The 22,972-nt window shown below is 37.7% G+C and overlaps 1 protein-coding gene across 3 annotated transcripts in view; it reads left to right on the plus strand.

The window, feature by feature from the left end:
* LINGO2 (leucine rich repeat and Ig domain containing 2) overlaps positions 1-22,972 on the plus strand; it is a 1,250,024-nt gene that overhangs the window by 378,668 nt on the left and 848,384 nt on the right. The gene's annotated exons all lie outside the window — the stretch shown is intronic.

Here is a 22,972-nt window from a genome sequence, read left to right on the forward strand (position 1 = left end):
CAGCCACTGTAATGAAGAATTACTTGGTGAAAGCCATGATGAAAATTTTGTATTATTGAAATTGTAGCTTTCTTTTTTCTCTTTATTGAGTCATCCATTTTCTTCCATTCATCTGTTCCTGTCACATTTTACTGCTTTATTCATTCTGTTATTTTTTTTATTTTTTACTAATCTTTGATTATTTCCCACGCTGTTTACACCAATCTACATTTATGAAGTCCTTCTAAATTTCAGTCTAGGCTCCTGATGAACATTTCTGGCTGACCTGGGTTTAAATCTTCTCTCTACTGCCTACTAACCAAGAAAGTGACTCACTCGCTCCTTAATTACTCAGTGCCATCTAAAATAAAATAGAGAGAAAATGGGGACAATACAATGTTGTTGGTAGCATTTAATAACTTGTGTCCTTGCATGGGTGTGTTTACTACTATGTGGCCTTCCTTCTGTCTGTTAAATTTTTCCTGATAATTTGATTATTATACAATCCCTATTTTCTTATATGAGAATAGTCTTTGTACATTTAATTTTTCTTGGAAAATTAAAACTCCCTGTAAACTCACTTCATATGTATTCAGTAGGAAATTGATAATTAACTCAAGGAAGGGAATGTATCAAACACACATTCCTGTATTTGTGTTAAATCACTACACATCGTCAGTTCAGTGCTTCTTTTCTTTTTTATGAGGTGACAGGAGGCTTCTGACTTGGGTAGCCTGCAGAATCACTTACCTACCAAAAGAAATCCACCATTTTCCATGTGTGTATGCAAGTGAATCCATGTATGCAAGTGAACATGCATGTGTGTGTGTGTATATATGACCATGCACACGTGTGTGTGCACATGTGCAAGTGAACATGCTTGTGTATGTGTGTATATGAACATACGTGTGTGTGTGTGTGTGTGTGTGTGTGTGTATGTAGGGGCAAGAGAAGGTTTCTGTATATTGGTAGTTTTGAGGAGACGTCAGGAGAAGTAAAGCTTTAGGATCACATAAAATTGTAAATTAAAAATCCATTATAAATCCAACAAGAGCTACTACTAAAATATCTTTCATTTATTCCCTCCTTTTAGGGAGTTGGGTTCTCTTACCTGGACTATCATATTAGCTTCTTACAGATCTTCCTGCTTTTAATCTTCGTATCTGTCCACCCTGTACTTTATTGAGTGGCCAGAGTGCTCTTTACAGAACAGTCTTGTTCATTTCCATTTTGGTGTTCAAAGTCTTCAGTGACTCCTATTTGCTCTAAGATAAAACCCACACTTCTTAGCAGATGATTACGAGTAATCCACAATCTGTGGCCAATCAATTTTGACAAATGCATGCTGCATTATTCTCCTGTGCCTGGCCCCCACCCCACTCATCCAGGGCTGTAGTTCCATATAACTGTCCTCATTGCCAGAATGAACTTTCATGAGTCCCTGCCCAGTCTTTCATCAGCCCAGGAAGCAAGCATTTTCCTCCATGCTCATTTGTTCAAATGTTACTTACCCCATAAGGCCTAGTGAAATGTCGCCTTCTCTCATCTATTCCAGACCAAATTTGTCATTCCCTCATCTGTGGGTTTGTAGCACTCTGCTTTTATTGTTATTATAGCAATGGGATTTTTATCTTGGATTTTACAGAATAGTCCTGATGTCCAGACATCTATCTTGTTGTCAGACAGTGTTTCACTAAATTTGGTTCTGAATGTATATTCCTTATGATGATAGCATTTGTAGTATGACTGATATGTCTGAAGTACGTATACAACTACTTTTATGCCTCTTTCATTTTATCTTTTTTGAGATGGAGTTTCTCTCTTGTCACCCAGGCTGGAGTGCAGTACTGCAACCTCTGCCTCCTGGGTTTAAGCGATTCTCCTGCCTCAGCCTCCTGAGTAGCTGGGATTACAGGTGTCCGCCACCACACCCAGCTAGCTTTTTTGTATTTTCATTAGAGATGGAGTTTTGCCATGTTGACCAGGCTGGGTCTCGAATTCCTGACCTCAGGTAATCTGCTAACCTCAGCCCCCCAAAATACGGGGATTAAAAGCATGAGCCACCACATCCAGCCGATTTTATCTATCTGGAATAGGCAGTGTACAAGTAATCATTATTTGATAACTCAAACACTGTGCACCAGCAGGAGCAAAACTCTGTGCGGGCCCCATGGCAGCATCTACTAGGGAGTACCCGTGACCTGCTGAAGCCAAAGGAATATTACAAGTAGTGCTCTTTTAGCTTTGCCATCCATGTATGGCTTAGGTCTTTAACAGCTCAGTGGACCCTCTGCCTTTTTGCTAGGGCAGAGGATCAGTGTGACAACTTTCTGTATCCTTCGTTCTTGTCCGTTGTCCAGGAAAAATCAGGCCACTTGAACAAATGGAAGGATAGTACATGTGGAAGATTTTATTGCCAATGGAAGTGGCTCTCAGTGGGAAAGGGACCTGGAAAGGGGATGGAGTGGGAAAGCATTCTTCCTCTGAAATCCAGCCATCTCTGGTAGGACTCTTCTAGGAAGTTCTGCCATCAAGCTGTCCCTCTGAAGTCAAGCTGCTTCTCTCTGACATTCAGCTGTTTCTTTTTCTCCCAACATTTGACCGCTTCTTCTCACTGCTAGTCTGGTCCTGGGGGGTTTTATGGATGCAGGATGGGGGAGTGGAATGGGCCATCGGTGGTTTTGGAAAAGGCATCATTTGAGCAAGGAAAGTAAGATTGCATGTTTTCACTTTGGACCACAGTTCCAGGCTTGAGGATGGGCCTTCTCTGGGGACCCACCCTCCTCTGCCCAGAATTTCCCTGCCTTCTGTCCCTGTTACTATACTGTGTGATGCAAGTAAATATACAACTGCTGAGAACACCACCTGGCCCATGGTAAAACTTCTGTATTAGTATGTGAAGGCAGTTTGAAAACTGCCTTCCTCTGTGGGTTCAGCATTTGGATTTGGCATGATTTTCAGACCCATAGTTCTGCCTGTCTTCCTCTAGATTACTTCTCATTCACTAATATTCTCCTAAGAATTGGACAATATTAGTCAGTCACAAGTAATTCTTGTCTAATTAACCTAGAGTCTGGTAGGAATGTAGACAGGAAAAAAAACAAGTTGCCTCTACCACTCCCCCTATCAAAGCTGAACTCTAACTCAAATTTAACACTTCCTTAAACTATAAATATGGGCAACAATCCACAGTAGGATTTGTGGCTCTAACTAATAGAAATAAAATATTTTCATATCACATTATAGTTGTTGTATGTATTTGAAATTTTTATAATCTCATCACTATTTTTAAACCAGTTTTTGGTGTATTGTATCACTGCTAGATCATATATGAATATATCAAAATATTTAAAAGATTTTGAAATGGATTTTTAATGTAATTCCCTTTGTAATCCTCTGTATTTTATTTTGTGCTTTTAAAACTATTATTTGTAAGTACACTTAACCAGATTGCCGAACGGTATGAAAAAGGATAAGACAACCTGGTCTAGTTGGATTTAGAGCGTATGTTTAAGAATATAACATTTATGTTCATAAATTCAGACTTAGACTCTATTTTCTTAGGTTTAACTCTTACATATATATGTATATATCTGTAGTATATTCATATCCTCACATAGTAGAAGAGTTTATAAAATGCAACATTTAAGTCTCCAGCCCCTTCCCCAAAGATAGCCATTATGATTGTGTTTTGGTTATTTTTCAAGATATTGGCTACATATAACATATATACAAATATAGATTGTGTATACTGTTATATACAATCTATATTATCTTATAAATACTGCTTCTGTTCCTGTTCTGCATTGACTTTTAAGTAGGAAAGTTGCATTCTTGGTTCACATCAGTGTTATGGTCAAAAAACTTTTCAAGTCTTGCCAATTCCAGTATCTTTAAGCCACGTTTTTTTAAATTTACATTAGCACAATGTTTTCAATAAAATATCTTTTGCTGCAGAACTTTTTAATTTGTCACTACTAATTTTAATCTTGTAAATTTTGTTATATTATAGTAACCTAATCACATCATCTGGAATTCCAAATATGCTTCCCAACATATTGGTTATCATTCTCATCTTTGTGTAATTATCAAATTATCCTTAAGTCATTCAACAAATATGTATTGAGTGCTTATCATTTATCAAGTACTTTTCTAAGTACTGTAAATGTATTTATTTATTTAATTCTTCTTACAACCTTATGAAATAAATACAATTATCTCCATTTGAAAGATCTGGAAACTGAGGCATAGAGAGATTAAATAACTTGCCTAAGTTGTATCGCTCGTAATTACCTATTTGTGAACCTAGATGGGCCCATCAAAGAGTAAATTAAATTATTGGATGCAACTAGAAACTGTGTTTGGCAGTGAAGGAGGATGACTTAAGCTAAGTATTAGGAAGAGTAATTAGAGCCATCTCAAAAATCAATAAGCTCACTATCACTGGTTACCATGAATATTGGAAAGAGATACCTACTTTATCAGCGAAACTGGACAGATGACTCTTAAGTCTGTTTTTATTCTAGAATTCTGTGGACTTGATTCAGACAGCTAATTTTATATCTTTCTTTCAGCATTATTGCTATATGCTGTGCCTCTAATTCTTACCGTTTTAATGAGTTGTTTTGAAAAAGTATTAATGGGCTATTAATTATAATTGACTATTCACAAAACCAATGGTTTATTCCAATTTTAATCATGGATAGACATTGGGACATGGTTTTAAGTGAATTTCTCCACACAAATAACTATAGCATCCATGCCACTCTGAAACTGGGTTTCAGAAATGCTTCAATGGAGGAAAACTCTATTGGAGGAGTCAAACTTACATTGCCCTCCTTGTTGACTCCCATGATTCTTCCATTGTTTTACTTTACTGCAATCATGCAGCTATGTTGACTTTATATTAGACCCTGTCCTGGGTCTTCCTCTCAACCATCGTATCCTAATGAATAGAAAATAAAAGGGAGCATCAGTCAAATTAACAGACTTCGTTGTCTTATTCAGAGTGACTTCCTGATTATCATTTAGCCTGCCATGTTTTCTCTACCTTCCTAGACATGGATGTCAGTGTTTATTGTCAGCATTAAATTGGTCATCTAGCCCATTTTATTATCACTGACACTGCCAGCAATAATCCTAAACAATTTTGTGTATGCTGGAGCATATTCAACAAGACTGAGGCTTTTGGCAGGCCTATGATGCCCGTTTTACGTATCTGTTCCCTGAGTTCTGCAGATCCCAATATCCAGCTCCCAGCAGGAGTATAGGAAAAATCTGGCCCACTGAAGCAGGGGGGCGGTGACTGTGGAAAGGATTCATCATATGGCTTTTTAGTTCTCATTAGATCTTTCTTCTGTGTAGAGTAAGACATACAATAACTCATTCAATTTTTCAAAAGTCTTTTGATTGTTTTACGGAAGTTCTTACTGTAACAACCAGTATGATGGTGATGTTGATAACACTGGAGGAGATGAAGAGAAATCATTCCTAAGTTAACAATGGGCAGAGATTATATATACTGGTCTGGCCATGAATGTCTGGGTTGGTTCACAGTCTGGGTTAGTTCTGATTGGTTGATATGTCATTCTTATAGTTCAATACCCATTTTACCATTAATACTTTAGATATCATCTTGACTTGCCCAAAGTTTGTGCTGTTAAGGTAACCAAATTATCATACAGCCCTGTAGCTTTGTGCCTTGACATTATGCAAAATAACATTAAGACTTGAGAGCCAGAGGAATCATCATAGAAAATAGTATTATCATATGGACGGGTCATGCTGTGAAGTCAGTTACATGTTTCAAGTTCTGCTCAGAAAAATAGTCATTTATGGTAACTTTGATGGCTCCAAGATAACATCTCTAAGTTTCTAAAACACCTTTTTCCAATCAACTGAACAGTATAGGATGAAGGAGTGTGGGGCTACAACGTTTCATCTCTCTTCTGAGACAATGGGTCTGAGGCTGGCATAGAAAGCAGGCTATCAGTTAAGTAGAGAGGGGAAAGTGTACCAAATATTTGGGAAATAGCAAGTAGACCTACAGGAGGGTTAATGTAGGATGGTGGCTTTTAAAGTTTTTAACAGCAAATCACCCTTTCTTGAAAGAATGTAATATTAAAACAAAACAAAACCCAAAAAATGATACAAATGACCTGATCTTACGGAAATCAGGAAACTCAGGATGGCAACCTTTGGGGAAGCAGATGGAAGTTCTTGACATCAGTGTGAGTTTAGTAGAAAGCTTCTTAATGTTTACACTGTGTATCTCTTGCCTGTTTACCTCTCTGCAATTTGACTCCTGCTTGCCAAACTTACCCGAATTCCTGACTCACAGACTACTTCCAATTACCACTCTGTGTCTAACTTTCTCTGGGCCTGTCTACTCATTTCTTCTCTACTGTTAGTTCTAACTTTGCTTCTTCCTAGCCGCAGCTTCACTCAATTATAGACATCCATCGTAGTCAAGAAAGTCTACCCATTTTGAGAAGAGTGTCATAATAGTAGGAAAGAAACTTAGGAGGCATTGGCGGGAAAAGAAAGAACTTTTGCTTTATAATGCAAGTGCTTTATAACAGCACTTGCATGAATCAGGCATAGATAATGAAGAAGTTGGACCAAATAAGACTTACACTTTTGGGCCAAATGGGGAAAAGTGCCTTCATAATGTCTTGAGTAACCATTAATATGCATGCAGCCTTCACTGTTAACAAAGCGTATTCTTAGGAGTTCTCTCATTCACCCTCATAACAACGTCATTAAGAAGATTTTATTTTCTTTGAAAACTAAAGAAAAGAAGAGAAGATCAAGTTTTTGCTTAAGGTCGTACTACAAGTTAGTTCAGCCTACTGATTTAACACTAGTCTTGTGACTCTAGATCCATTCTTCAACTCATGGTAAACATCTGATATTGCACAAAGCAGTAAAGGTATTTTCTGTTTGCTTTCGTACTGGGTCTTGTGATGAGAGCCACATATCCAATGTTGAAATTAGTCACATTTAACGCAGGGCTAGGAAAGGCATGGTATGCATGTCAAGTTGCTTTTTCTACTCTGGTGAAAAACATCATTAATCAGTTGTCCCAGTCTTTCCTGCTGAGTCTGGATGCTGCCTAGTAGCCTTTTTCTGCATATTACTCCAGGCAAACACTACTAATAAATCAGAGTTTTCTGAAACTTGAAACTCATTTGCCATTCTGACACTAGAGTTTTGAAGTGATGCATGTTCTCTGGTATGAAACTCAGTAAAATGACATGCCTAATGTCTAGTCCCTCAGGATAGCTCTTCCTTGTCCCACATCTGAGGCTGATTAACTTCTTGAGCATCAAGTCACACTTGTTAAACTTGCCCTAATCATGTGCCTACTAATTGGGCTTATCCCTTGATTCCTAGCACTAAGCCCCTACTTTTTACTCAGGGTCTAGAAACAGATGTTTTATCTTGTTCCACACTCCTGAAGTTCTGTTTATAATCCACTTCCTTCAAGCTAGAGTTTTGCCTTAAGTTCTCCCCCTATATTCCCAGAGACTAGAGTCCAGTTCTTGTTGTCCAGTTTCTACGACTTCTATCAGTTATTACTGTGAAACAAACCACCTTCAAACTTCACAGGCATGAGAGAATAACAAGTACTAACTATTTGCATAAGTTTACAATTTTAGTGTAACTTTTCAGGAATTGCTTTTCTCTGTTCCATGTGATGTCAACTTTTTTTTTTTTCCTCTTTGTTTCGTTTAGTTTGTGTATATTTTTTGTTTTTCCTGATTACCAGTTAAATACATATGTTTTAATTTTGTAGCTTACTAACTAAGGGCTGTACACTGAAGTCAATATATGTACCTGACATTTCAGCCTAAGTCAGTTGATATACACATCTGAGAACAACGAGACTGTACAGCTTATCAAATACTAGAGGGCCTTTTAAAAAATAACAACAAAGCAGTGTTTACAGATATTAAGTTTCATCTTGCACACTGACAATCCACTTTCAAGATGAGTCATTCACATGGTTGACAGTTCAGTGCTGCGTTTGTCTGGGAGCTAATCCAGGGCTATGTGTAGGCTGGGGCTTTAGTTCCTCCGTACATGGGAGGAACTAACATGCCTCTCCAAGGCATCTTAGGCTTACTCACAGCATGATGGATAGATTCCAAAAACAAGTGCTCCAAGAATGCATTAATTCTTTTGACTAATCTCAGAGCCACTTCTGCCATACTCTTTTGACCAAAGCAGTCACAAAGGCCAACCCAGGTTCAGAGGTAGTGCCATAGATTTTACCTTTTGAAGGAGGAATTACAACGTCCTAAAAGAGCTACATATCTGGAGATACATTATGGTAATCTTCGGAAAAACCTTTTAATATATTGACCTTTAAAAACTTTTAATATATTGAACTCCTTCCTGCTTCTGGATTTCTAGGAACCATCTGCCTAGATGTCCATTTAGTGGCCCACTGTTATAGTTATAATGTTGGTGCCATAATATATCATTTTATTTATAATACCCCCTACTGCTAACATTTGACACACTCCAGGAAGGTCCCATCATCAAGAAATCCTGAAAAATAAGATGAGTGGGAGAAAGAAAGCATGTTTTATAGAGCCAAATGGACCTGATTTCAAATCCTGACTTAATAACTGAACTCTGAGAAATTTACCTCTCTCAGTTCCAATTTACTTTTCTATCAAATGATTACAATACAATTCCAACTTACTATTGTGAGAATTAAGCATGTTAATATAGTAACATGTTTATTTAATAGTCTAAAAACTGCTGGGTATTGACATAAAAAAGTGTATTTTTTATGCACTTGTTACTTTGAACTGTGTTCTGTTTCAACCTGTTCCTTTTCTATTTACCCAGTGCCATCTCTGGATTTTAATTTTTTTCAGTATGTATTAGGGTTCTCTAGAGGGATGGAACTAATAGCATAGATAAATATGTAAAGGGGAGTTTATTAAGTATTAATTCACATAACCTCGAGGTCCTACAAAAGGCGGTCTGCAACCCGAAGAGCGAGGAGAGCCAGTCGGAGTCCCAAAACTGAAGAACTCGGAGTCCGATGTTTGAGGGCAGGAAGCACACAGCACAGGAGAAAGATGCAGGCTGGGAGGCTAGGCCAGTCTAGTCTTTTCACATTTTTTTCTGCCTAATTTATATTCTAGCCATGCTGGCAGCTGCTTAGATGGTGTCCACCCAGATTAAGGGCAGATCTGCCTTTCCCAGCCCATTGACTCAAATGTTAATCTCCTTTGGCAACACCCTCATAGACATACCCAGGATCAATACCTTGCATCCTTCAGTCCAGTCAAGCTGATACTCAGTATTAACCATCACACATTGCTTGCATTTCTGGTTACTTAAAGTTATTAAAAATTTATGACAGTTAAAACTTCCATATTGTGCTCAGTTTAGCATGTCCTCTTCCTCATAGTGCAGGCCAGGTTTATGTCTTTAGAAACTTGAAGTATGCAGAGGGTATGGTTTGCTTTTTATTCTGCCTCCATTCATCACCTGTAGGTAGAGGTAGAGGAATGTTAACTTTGGTTGAGTATGCTTTGGTGTGAGATTCTTCTCTTTTCCCCTTTTCTGGGATTTCTTGGCTTCAATAGAATTGGAGGGCATAAGGGCCTTGGGATTTAAGAAAATAAAGGCTTTGGCCACCTATGAGTCATTTAGAATTATCTCTGGTCTTGCTCTGACCAGGCTGGTTTTGTCGCTGCTTTGGGTCTCTGTTGATGGTAGGTTTGATTTTAGTGGAGACAGTATCCAGGTTCACCTTGACTCCTTCTTTCAGTGAAGACCCCTTAGAGAGGCACAGCATTGCCTCCCACTCTCCAACAGTCTATTCATGTCTCTGGGATGGTTATTACCTTGACTGGCCGTTGACCACCTGGGTAATTCTAAACTACTCCTCCTTCCTGTATCCTCTATACTTCATGTGGAACCAAAAGAAGCACTGAGGGCATCATGGAACAGGAATGGGAATGTCCTCCCATCTTTTGCTTCCCAAGCACCTTACCCCACACATGGTTTCTTTACTCTGTGGTATGGGCTGCCAGGGCAAGTATACCCAGTTTAGTAATTTATAGTTGTGAAGCCAGCACCAGGCCTATTGTTCTGTAACTCCAGGGTTTGCCCAAGTACTTTTTCACAACGTTCTGTTTTGATGGCAGCATTGAGGTAGGACTGTTGCAGGTACAGCTGGAGGCATCTATTTCCAAGGTTGAGGTTATCACTTGCTCATTTTTGCAAATTTCCGTGATCTGTATGAATAAATTCCTAAGGGCCTTCTCTATTACTTACCTTTGTTGGGGTGAGCATCCCACCAGAAGGAACATTATTGCTACTTCCCTTGCTCATTTGTTTTTATAATCTTTCAGCCCAGCTTTGTTTAGTCCTTTATTTCCTGCTCTTTCTGTTGGAAAGTCCTAGGAAACAAAGCAGCACAGTTTCAGCAGGCTTTCATAGAAGCAACAGCATTCTATCGGAGTCTAACAAGAATTAAATATAACTGGAGGACCCTCCAAGATATGCCCCTCGTCAGTGCACCCTGTGTGATGCTCACTCTGTTCACAAGGGCTATGTAGCCAGCATGATGTTTTAGGAACTTACTTATTTTTCCCAACAATGGATGTAAAGGATTGCCTGCTCTTATTTAAGTTAGATACTAACAGCTTCCTTAGAGATGCTGGGCATGTTAAAATACTAGCTGTGAAAGCAGCAGTGAAAGAAGCTGTGCATTGTTAATCCTTCCTGTGACAGAAACATCAAAAAGCAAGCCTTGAAGGCCCATTTATGAGGATGTTGTTTCCTCCACCCTTTACCAACTATGTGTGTGGGTATGGGGTGCCCCTCCTGGCAAGCCTGTAAATCTATGGGAAGTGTGACTGCTGCTATTTTCAAGGCAAATTGATTATTGGCCTTCACTGAATATTCACAGCTCTGTTAGCCAAAACCCCACTGTTTCTCAGGGAGTAAAAACTGGGTACACTTCCAACTTTCTGTGCCCACTCTGTGCCTTAACAATGGCCCCAGGACTGCTACTTTCAACTGAATTTAGAATGAGAGATCCATTATATTTTCCTGTTTATATTTGTGAATTATGTTTGCCAGTTTTTTGCAAATTATTTTTAAAGTGGCCTGCCCTCAATTTTAAAATCTTCATGCCTCAACATATATAATGAGCTTCATTCCAGGTAGAATTGAAACCTGGGTCACCATCCTTCTGACCTTGACTGATGGTTGACATATGTCAATGTATGGGATTAGATGACATGTTGCTTTTTAAAGCTGTTATACTGCTTGCATCTTTTTCATCATTTTAATGGAGATTTAGAATGTTGTATTCCATTAGCCTAAGGTTTCTAAAGCCATTCTTTGTCATCTTTTTCCTTTTGAAAATTCTCTAAAGGGTCTCCAATAGTTTGCTCAGTGTGACACACGTGGTCTTCTATAATCTTGCCCTTAGGCCTTCTTTTTTTTTTTTTTTTTTTTCTTTTTTCATCTTTTCTGCAGCACATGCCCTTTCCTTAGTCAGGAAAATTTCATTCCAGTACCATATAATGCTCAGGAAAAACTCATTTTGGTAATATATTACTTACTGGTTTCACTATTTTTAAATGTTTCATGAGATTTAGTCGTACCTGTCATTAGACATCCTGGTTAAAATGAGTGATAAATTAACATCAACATGGTCCCTGTACATATCCCCCTAGGTGAATAATCTAAAAATGTCCAGGAAATTAGAATTAATTTATTCAAAGCAGAACACGACCATTTGATTCAGAGAGTGGGGAATTTTGGTGAGGAGGAGTGGTAGGTGTGGGTGGGCAGCTTGTATATGTATGCTCCTCCCCTTCATTAGTTAAAGGAGAGTTTACCAAGAGTAGAAGATACAATAAATGGGATATGTGGTTTCTGTAGCCCAGGAAGCTGCTATGGAAACTTCATAAACTTACAAGGAAACTGTGAATTTGGAAACTGACTTAATGGTCAGCACCAAGGCAATACACTTCCCTTTCTCCAATCTACTCTTCTCTCCATCTTTCCTAAATTTCTCCTCTGTGATATTTGTCTTGCTCTTTATACTAGATCAGCAACTGCACTGAAGGGAGAAGTTGCTAAATCAAGTTTAATCCAGTTGGAATATAATAAGCATTTGCCCTTGGCTGGAGGGTTTTCACTTTGGACCGAACTAGACAGGCCCCATCACTGCTTATGACAACTGGGAAATATATCTACTCTATTTACTTAGTTTTTCTTTTCTCCATAACTTGAATACTAGGAATCATACCGTATATTTATTTTGATTTCTTTCTTATGATTTCTCCACCTTATTTAAAATTTTCTTCACTGATTCATAAAGCTTTCTGAATCCCAACTATATGCAGGAATTATTGAAATCTTAGTGGTGAGATGATGAACAAGGCAGAGCACCATTCTCATGTGGATCACAATCCCTGCACTGTTCACTACGGTAGCCACTAGGTACAGGTGACTATTTAAATTGAAATCAGTTAAAATAAAAATTGAGTTTCATAGGCATGCAAGCTATATTTCAACTGCTAAATAGCCATATGTGACTCTTGCATGCCATATAGGACAACACAGTAATAGAACATACGCACCATCACAGAAAGGTTCACTGGGAATTGGAGATAGACTCGACTTTAATAATAAAAAATACTGTTGCCTTTTATTGAACACATATTATGTGCCAGATACTGAGTTAATTTTTATGCAAACATTTTATCATATAATATTTTCAATATCCCTACGAGGTGAGGATATGGAATACTGATTTGTAAGTGGATCTAACCTCTTTGAAATAATTCCCAAATTTGATAACAGTTTGTTCTGACCTACACTTGTGACTCCTCAAGTTATAGCCAGTGAGTACACACTTCCATGGAAGAAGACAGTAGCTTCAAAAGAAGCAACAACAACAACAAAAACAAAATTCTCACAGGTACAGACTTAGTCTACATTAAATAAATTCTGAACAAGTATTTTAAGAATATGACTTTGTAGGGACATTAAATTATTCAACAGGGCATTTATAAGTCTTGAGCTGAGAGAAATGGCTTTTGAGATCTAGTATTTTTGATAATTTAGTGAACTACTGATGAAATTAGGCAATTCCATGCTTATAATTATTCCCTCATTCGGGAAGTAGTTTCTCATGACCTGCTCTGTCACATGACCTGCTCGGCCTGTGATTAGGTAGTAGTGTTACAAAGTTGGAGAACATGTCTTCCTCTTTAGGCCCTTGCAGTCTAGTGAAAAACGCAAAACACCACAATACAATAGCTGTGTGAGCAGTGAACTCTGGTAGACACTTCGGGATTCAGAATAAGTAGACATGATCTCAAGGAAAATAAATTCACACAATTTTATAGGAGGGAAAATAAATTCATACAAATAAATATAAAACAGTTTAAGATTTGGCATGTGGAATTGTGGTAGAATATGCCAATATGCCATATCAGATGTTATACAATGAAACTTTTTTTTTATAAATGCTTCTGGATGCATAGAGGAAGAGATATAGCTGCCAACTTGGGAGGGGAGAGGAAGAGGGATGATGGGTGGAGATTAGAGAAAGCGTTACAAAAATAGTGAGATTGGAGCCAGCCTCCAAGACTGCAAAGAATTAGATGAAAGGATATAACAGAAAGAGGATCAACAAGAGCAAGAGCAAAGAGGTTGACAAGTATATCCGCTCCTTTCAATGGTGGTGAGTGTGCTGTGATGATAGCCTGATTATAGGAGGGAAGCTCTGATGGATAAGACTGAGGACAGGCTGCGGAGGACCTTTAAGTCGTCATGCTGAAGGATTTGGGGCTTCTCAAAGAATGATGAGAGCAGTCTAAAGATGGATCTATCATCTGAAAACCTTCCTCAGGTAGAAAAAAAAGCAACAAAACTATTGATTTATGTGCTTAGCAACTGTTTGCTTTCTCATTGTGAATGGTTAAAGATTTAATGTGGTTGGTTTTGAAGAAAAGCAAACAAAACACTTCAGAATTAGAGTGTTTTTCAGGTTTATAGTTTTTGTTGTTGTTGTTTTTTAGTTTGTTAATAGTTTACACCCTGTGAATAATGCGAGAGCTGTATCTTTTCTACACTGCCATTCAAAGTGCAAATTAGAAAGTTTATCTCCTTAAGGTTTGAGCTTGAAAACTGATAATTACAGATCCCCATGATAAACAATTAACTTCCTGTAAACTGATATAAGAATGAGTTGAAGCCAGGCACAATGATTCATGCCTGTAATCCCAGCACTTTGGGAGACTGAGGCAGGTGGATCACCTGAGGTCAGGAGTTCGAGACCAGCCTGGCCAAGATGGTGAAACTCTGTCTGTAATAAAAATACAAAAAGTAGCTGGATATGGCGGTGGGCACCTGTAATCCCAGCTGCCGAGGAAGCTGAGGCAGGAGAATTGCTTGAACCTAGGAGGCAGTGAGCCTAGATTTTGCCATTGCACTCCAGCCTGGGTGACAAGAGCAAGACTTCATCTCAAAAACAAACAAACAAAAAGAATGAGTTAATGCCTCTAGAAGGAAAAGTTAATATGGTAGGTTAATTAAATTCCCTTTTCTCCAAAGAGAGAATTTTTCTTGAGCTATCAGCTTCTCTCTAGGACCCATACTTTAGAAATATCTGATGTAGAGCAGGTCACCTCTGCTTTTAGACTAGCACCTAATACTCTGAGCACTGACTCAGATCTGACTAATGAACTGTATGTATGATGGACAGAATGAGAAGGTATAGCTGCATTAACCAGGGCTTAGTTCTGTTCTGAAGAGAGGTATGAGTCCTATCATTAAATTTTAAAAATGTTAGGATTAACTCCTAAAAAGTACTTTTTCTGTGATCTAAAGTATCATTCGTGTCAGACTGAGCGATAGGCACATAACCCTCTTTCTCCATTTTACTGTTGTTTTCTGATCCTTATATGAGAAGAATGACTAGAGAAGTGAAACCTGTTAAAACAGAAATATAACTAGTTATCTAGATAAAGAGATTAAGAGTCAACTTGTGAGTATGACACATAAAATGGCAAACCAAAAAACAGAAATCCAAAGGTCAAAGTATATTCATTTCCTTACTCATTATGTCTGGCATGAACCTTTTTCATCTTCCCCAAAATATATCGGCCTGCTCTTGGAGAACTCCTCTTCCTCCTTTTCAATTGTTCCTTTCCAATGGGGGCAATCAGTCATAAGGCCAACCTCTTGGCCATCCTTGATGATTCTATAAAGGGCTCCTAACTCAAGCCTGACCAATCTGAGTGCTTCCTTGAGACTTTTCGAGCTGTATTTGAGAAGAAAAGAGAAGCAGTTATCTGCCTTTGAAACGTTGAAAAGTGAGTCTTGGGCTCAGCTAGTGGCCATCTTTCTGCCATATGGACAAAGCCGTACTAGCAGAAGGAAGCCACTGTGCAGATTGAGAAGCTTAGATGAGGAATGGAAAGGAAAGATCCTGAAAGCATACAAATGTCTGTGTCTTTGTTCCTGACACGTTACATCACTATACCTGCCAAGGTTATATGAAATAGTTCAGTATCCAACCAATCAATTTTTAATTCTGCATAACTTAGTTAAGATAGCTTTCTTTTACTTGCAACCAAATCATTCTTTGCTAATACGAAATAATGGGTATACCTATCCCTTTTTTTTTAATCTTAAGTCAAATCCTTATATAGCTCAGAAATGACTAAACTGTGTATTAAAGTTTTCTCTTTTTTTCTAAGCATCTTCTACTGATGATAACTTTCCATTTCTTTGATGCATATGGGTTCTTCAGTGCTTTGGCAAAACTTACGGACCTGTTAAATTCTCAAACTTGTAAAATTTCCATATTGCCATGCTAGATAAAATATGATTACCTTATTTGTTTCACTACATCCACAGACAGATTTCTAAAGAATGTTGCCTGTGAGTATAGTAAATTAATAAACTGTGGGACCTAATAGCTGAACATACTACATTAAGGATTTGGGGAAAAAAAAAATTCTTAAATGCTTCTTTGGGTACTCTTCATTAGTTCCTATGTCTTGCTCTGTTTTATTAATTCTATTACTGATTCACAATAAGTTATTAACATTTTGCATTTAAAATCAGATCAAGGGATAGTATGTATTTTTTCTGAGTAAAGCAGATATCTAGTTCATTTTACAAGATTTTGATTGTGTCTGAGTTCCTTATTAAATCACCTCTTTTCTTTGCATTTGTTCTCAGCAGTTGCCAGGCAACTGCTATGATACTTGGCAAAAATATTCTGAGAGGATTTTTTAAGAATAAAATTAGTAGAGACACAGACCCCGTGTAAAGATGGATATTATAGTTGTTCAGGTGTAAAATTAGCCACTATGAATGAGGATTATTATTTAATATTATACTAAATGGGAATTTCTGTCCAATTGTAAGCTGGGTCTCCCACCTACAATTTGCCTAAATTGCAAAGAATATCTTAATTCCTGATTTAAAAAGAATATGAGGTTGATAAAAAATAACAATGACTCTTTTATTGAGTTTAAAAAGGTAAGTGATGATAAATGAATTTGCCCAAGCATTTTTCTCACTGATTCAGGCTGCTGCCCCTGGCAGAATTGCCCAGAGAAAAGCAATTGTTTCATTTAAGATTTCTTATTTCTGTGGTTTAAATGTGTCCCCCAAAGTTCATGTGTTGGTAACTTTATCTCCAGTGCCACAGTGTTAAGAGGTGGGGCTTTACAGAGGTGATTAGATCATGAGGGCTTCACCCTTATGAATAGATTAACGCTGTTACCTTGGGAGTAGGTTAGTTACGGTAGAAGTGGATTCCTCATAAAAGGCTGAGTTCCCTTTCCTCGGTCTCTTGAGGGCTCTTTCACCATATGATGCCTTCCACCATGTTACGATGTAGCAAAGAGGCTCCCACTGGATGCAGCCCCTAGATCTTAGACTTTCTAACCTCCAAAACCATGAGCTAACTAAACTTCTATTGTTTATAATCACCCAGCCTGTGCTATTCTGTTCTAGCAGCACAAAATGGATTAAGATACCTGTTGAGAAAGAATTGGCAAGACTAAGGTGGTGATTTAATCCACTCAGCCTTCTTCTAGAGGCAATCCCATGTGAGATGCATTTTAATAATTTAACTAACATGCTATTAATCACTTAGAAACAAGTCTTATAGAAGAGTACTTGGAATATTAATGAGCAGGCCAAATGAAATAAGCTATGTGAAAGTATTTTTTACACAATACTCCTGATTTCGATTTTTGTTGTATTGGTACTAGTGCTGGTGGTAATTGCTATTTTAAGAAGAAATTCAGTTTAAGATCTTTCTGAGAATGACTTCTGCTTTCTACATTTCATTCTAGAGCTGAGTGTTAGCCTTGGTGACGGCAAACATGTATGTAGATTAAGGGAGACAAATCAGCTTTTTGAGTTAATGGATGTCTTCAGTCAGAAGCCAGAAAGATTTTGGAAATTAGTGCTCTTATATTAATAATGGCAACCCCACAATCTGTGCTCTAAATCCCATCTCCTTTGCCTTTCTTTTGAACTATGCTCAATTGCTGTCATTTTTCTACATATTGAAATTCCCCCTCTCAGCCAGAACTCTTCCTTGAGTGTATCAAGCTGTCCAAACCTATTATACTAAGAAATAAAAAAAATATATAATTGAGCAATTATTTCTTATTTGCTCCTTCTCAGGAATGTTGCTCACCTATCACAGCTGAATTTCTTGGTTGGGTTGTGAGGTGTGTCTTCACTTATTTCTCAGCCTATTGTTTTTTGGTTTGTCTACGTATTAGAAAGGGCTTTCCCTAGGGAATAAATTTGCTAGTTCAGTTGAGTCAGCCTTTCTATAGAATTTGAAACTATTGAGAATTAGGAATCAAAATTCCTCTTTAGTTTTCAATTTTATTATTTGATCCCGCTTTCTCTCTAGCTTTTTAGAATTGTTTTAGGGACACTTTCTAACCATGTTATTGTTTAAATATTAGCACTATTCAGGAGTCTTATCTAGGCCCCTTAGCATCTCACTTTATGTGTTCTCCATGAGTGATTTTGTCACTCCTGAGTTTCTGTAACCACTAATTTGCTCTTGACCCAAAATGATGTGTGTGTGTGTCTTTATGTGCCTGTGTGTGTGTGTGTGTTTGAGAGAGAGAGAGAGAGAGAGAGAGAGAGAGAGAGAGAGACTTCAGTCCACATTTAGAGAGAGAGAGGGACTCCTATCCACATTTTTTTTCCTTAGCTCCAGAGCTCTTCAGCCAAACTCATTAGAGCTTAGTGTGGATGTCTTAAAACCACCTAAAATTTAACATGCTCCAAATGAACTCATTCTCCCCAGTACATTTTCACATTCTTTATCTTCCTTTTCATTGAATAGCATGTTTGTTTACATATATTTCCAAGTTTAAGTTCTGACCTAATTCTTAGCTCCTCTTTCCTTTCCATCTCTAAAACAATTGTCTGGGAAAGTAGAGTATCTGTCTCATAAATACTTTTTAAATGTCTCCTCCTTTCCAACCCCATTATCTCTACCGTAATGATCTTACTTTCTTAACAGCTTAATCATATATTCTTCCAAAGGCCAACTTAATGCTCTCATCGTGCTTCCTCTTTATATTTATTTAAGGACAGAGAAAGATCAAGGGGAAAATTGTGCATTTTTCACTTTTCATAGTAGCATATGGATAGTTTTCATATTTCATAAAAATAATATATAATAGCAAATAAACATAGTTGGGGGTTAGAAGAACTGCATATGGTTTTCCTAGTTAAATATCAGCAAGTGGATATACTTGAGAACTTCTGAAAAACATTATTTTCAGGGATGTGGAGTGAGGGGTATTTTCTGTATCCATCTGAGTCTTCTAAACTTAGCTATGGTTCAAATATTCACCAAATGAAGGAATTTTAAAAATCCTACCAATGAAAGGCCTGATTTTTTAAATGTGAACATCTAGCTGTTCTAGTTTACAGATGTGAAATGAACTTCCATCTGTTGCCTTTTTGAATAGTGCAGCATTTCCTTCTCCTGCCAGAATTAATTAAGAATGATGCTCAAGAATCTTGGTACCTGGCCTTGGAATATAAAGCCACAACATTCAACCCCACCTTCTCCCTGACATGGAATACTTTAGTGGTTACAGGTACATTCATTGTTAGGTAATTCTGAAAATTTTCTAGTTAATTCAAAACATTTGAGAGACTATATCCTGCTATTAATTGGTATAATTCAGGTCATCCAGGATTTTTAGCTTGTTGGTTAAACATAACATGATCGTGATGCTTATATTAGTAGCATGCATGTGTATGCACATAGACAATTACTCTCATGATAAATTGGGCATGCAAATACTAGAAAAATGTGAGGAATATATAGCAGAAATAATGAGATGCTGTTAATGGAGGAGGAAGAAGAAGGGAAAAAGGAGGAGGAGATGAAGAAGAAAGATTGTTCTTGATAAAATCAAAAGTTTATTCAGTATAAAATCTAACTCTGTGGTAACATTGTTAGTTAAGTACTGGAGACTGAAAACAAAATACAATAGACTAAAAACTGAAAAGAAGACCAAAAGGTAGAGATTGTGAGTGTAAACTTGGAAGAAAACTGGCAGTTAAAAAGAGATTAGAAAGTGGCTCAAGGGAAACAGGACTGGGGAGTTTTATTGATTAAAAACAAAAACAGATTTTTGCACAAGAAACAAATACCTTTTGAAGACAAGGTAATAAACTCTATTTAAACACAAAGAGTGGCTTTGTTAACCGTTTTCTTTTCTTTATAGTAGCTCCCTTGCTGTACCATCATCTGTGCCTAAGTTCACATGTATCCAACACCAAGAATTTCCCCACTTGAGCATGGCAGTGTAAGATACTACACTGTGTAAAGAATCTCTCTTCTTTGAGGGACATGGATCTCTCTTCTTTGTGGGACATGCCATTATCTTCAACAAACTAACACAGGAACACAAAACCAAAAACTGCTGTTCTTACTTATAGGTGGGAGCTAAATAATGAGAACACACGAGCACAGAGAGAGGAACAACACCCACTGGGGCTTATCAGGGAGTGGAGAGTGGGAAGAGGAAGAGAAGCGGGAAAAATAATTAATGGATACTAGGCTTAATAACTGGGTGATGAAATAATCGGTACAACCAACCCCCAGGACACATGTTTACCTATGTAACAAACCTACACATGTGCTCCTGAACTTAAAAGTTAAAAAAAAAAGATCTCAGTCCTGCTGTATCCCAAATACGAGGAATTTTGGGAGGTCTAATATCTTCATGAGATGACAGCTATGACTTGATGACTTGGACATTTCCAGTAGATTGTCATTTCCTGAAGCCAAGGCCCATATCAGTAATTCATTTGCATCATCTTCAGCATGTGAGTGCAGTGATATGCATATGCAACTTGTTGAGGGGGTTGTTGAAAAACATAAAAGGAGGGAGGGTGTGTCTGTCCATTTCTGGCTCTGTTCTTGTGACATTTTTACACATGGCAATATTTGTAGTCTCTCAAATCAAGAAGATATAGAATTTCTAAGGATTTCTCACTGTTCTCATTTAATATGTCAAAGTCTGTAATAAGATGCCTACATCTTTGTAACACATTATCATTTATAGATATTTTCAGTCTTAATATCTCACTTGAAGAAACTGAGACCCTGTGATTTAAACCACTAGGATAGTCTTTCTGCAGAATGCCAGTCACTTGCCTTTTCCACCATATTATGCCTTGACCATTGAGCTCTTGCTATATAAAATACCAATGTGATGTTGTTCATCTGAATTAGGTGACTTTATTTGTTAGAGTATTGTGGTGAACATATAGATATCCAAAGAGGACCAGGAAGACAGCAGAAGATAAGGGAGAAATTACAAGTGTAGGACCTGCCGGACACACTGTTGAAGTATGGTTGAGGAGAGTTGGCAGATAGGAATGATTCCCTGCAGATGAGAATGATCTGCTGACCCAGCCTAGCTTCATCCAGGCCCCTAAGCCTAACTGGATGATTTCTGTGACTTACTAGTAGCTAGTTCATGAGTTAGTGCCAGCTTCCCCTGATGATGCCCAAGTCATCGACTATAATGACAAATGCATTTGCCCAAACTCTGAGTTCTTATCTTCGTGGTTTGATTAAAACATGATCTACAAGCACTAACTCAGACTATGTTTTTACTTGTCTTCCATTTGTCTACAATTCTCATTTTTAAAATCTCCTATTTTGGTTTAAGATTGCTGCTCCAGTATTTCAGTCTAGTTTCTTGAATTTATTCCTGTTACTCAGTTCTGGTATGTGATGTAGGCCAAGTACAATACTGAGAAATCTTGAATGCTTTTAGCAAGAAAGCTTCTTTACTCCTATAATAGTCTCCCAATATTGTTTCATTTTTATATTACTTGTTCGTTTTTCCTCCAGAATCTATATTTGGTATATGAAGAAGGCAATAATACAATCATAGAGTCTTATAGCTGAAGGAACATTTGAGGTAATCACAGAATTTGAATGGAGATGCCTTACAGTTTTTGGCAATGTCTAATGACTTCTCCATGGGACCCATGACCCTCTGTCTGCTCTGTTTTAAGTAGAGCAGGCCTACTTTTTTCTGTTCTGTTTTAATCTTGTTCTTTTTCCTAAATTGTTTATTTATAATTAATATAGTATATTTGCTGTTTTATGAAAATAAGCAAAAATTCTGAAAACCACGTATAAAGTCCGACCATTGTGACAAAGATAAGTGACACAACTATTGCTTGGATTATTCAAGCAACTTTCCTGAAATTGTGTTTTGATTTAAAAACAACCCCAAGCTCCTGACTTTGTCAGTTTGTTTTTCTTTATAAAACTGTCTTTATAATATATCCATTAGCCCTGTACTTACATCCATGTTCATATTTCCTCTGAATGTTGTTTGGGCTTTTGTGACAGAGTTACCAGACAACTGTGGCAGTTTGTAATGATCACTAGACACATAGACACAGCATCAGAAGACTTGGGCTCTAGTCCTATTTTTGTTTGTTTGAGACAGAGTCTTGCTGTGTCGCCCAGGCTGGAGTGCAGTGGCACGATCTTGGCTCACTACAACCTCCACCTCTGGGTTCAAGTGATTCTCCTGCCTCGGTCCCCCAAGTAGGTGGGATTACAGGCATGCACCACCATGCTCAGCTAATTTTTGTATTTTTAGTAGAGACAGGGTTTCACCATGTTGGCCAGGGTGGTTTCAATCTCTTGACCCCGTCATTTGTCTGCCTTGGCATCCCAAAGTGCTGGGATTACAGGCAGGAGCCAGCACACCAGGCTTCTAGTCCTATTTTTAAGACTTATGACATGTGTGATTTGAGTCTGGTCATATATAAGCTCATGTGCCATATAGGCTTGTGAAGAATGCATTTAAGCTGAATTATCTCTATAAAAATTCTAGACTTGTTGTCAGTAAGTATTGTATATATGCTTCTTGGTCTCTAAATCTGTCTTCTGCTCCTTTTTACATCTTCATTTAATATCAGGCTGCCCATGGTAACTTTGCTGCAATCAGACTGACCTTTCAGGTTCTTATACATAATGCAGTTTTTCTGCTTCTAGACCATTTTGTTACCCTTAAATGAAAATATCTCACTAACCACTCTTTGCATGGCTACTTTTTATTTTTTATGTTTAAACTCATGGACTCTCCTTGATTACCTAATCTAAAGTAGACTGTTTTGATTATTATACTTGTACCTTATCTTCATTCTGATTTGTTTATTTATAGCATTTATTACAAAATATAATTATCTTGTTTGTCTGTTTATTCTCTGTCCTCAGAATCACTGTGAGGGAGGGGCCTTTTTTGCCTAGTTCAATGCTGTGTCTCCTGTGCCTGCCAACATAGTAGATGTTCATGTTGATTAAATATGTATTAAATAATGGAAGGAAGGAAGGAGGGAGGGAGGGAAGGAAGGAAGGAAGGAAGGAAGGAAGGAAGGAAGGAAGGAAGGA

Source organism: Piliocolobus tephrosceles, chromosome 14 (assembly GCF_002776525.5).
Source record: "Piliocolobus tephrosceles isolate RC106 chromosome 14, ASM277652v3, whole genome shotgun sequence".
NCBI lineage: Eukaryota > Metazoa > Chordata > Mammalia > Primates > Cercopithecidae > Piliocolobus > Piliocolobus tephrosceles.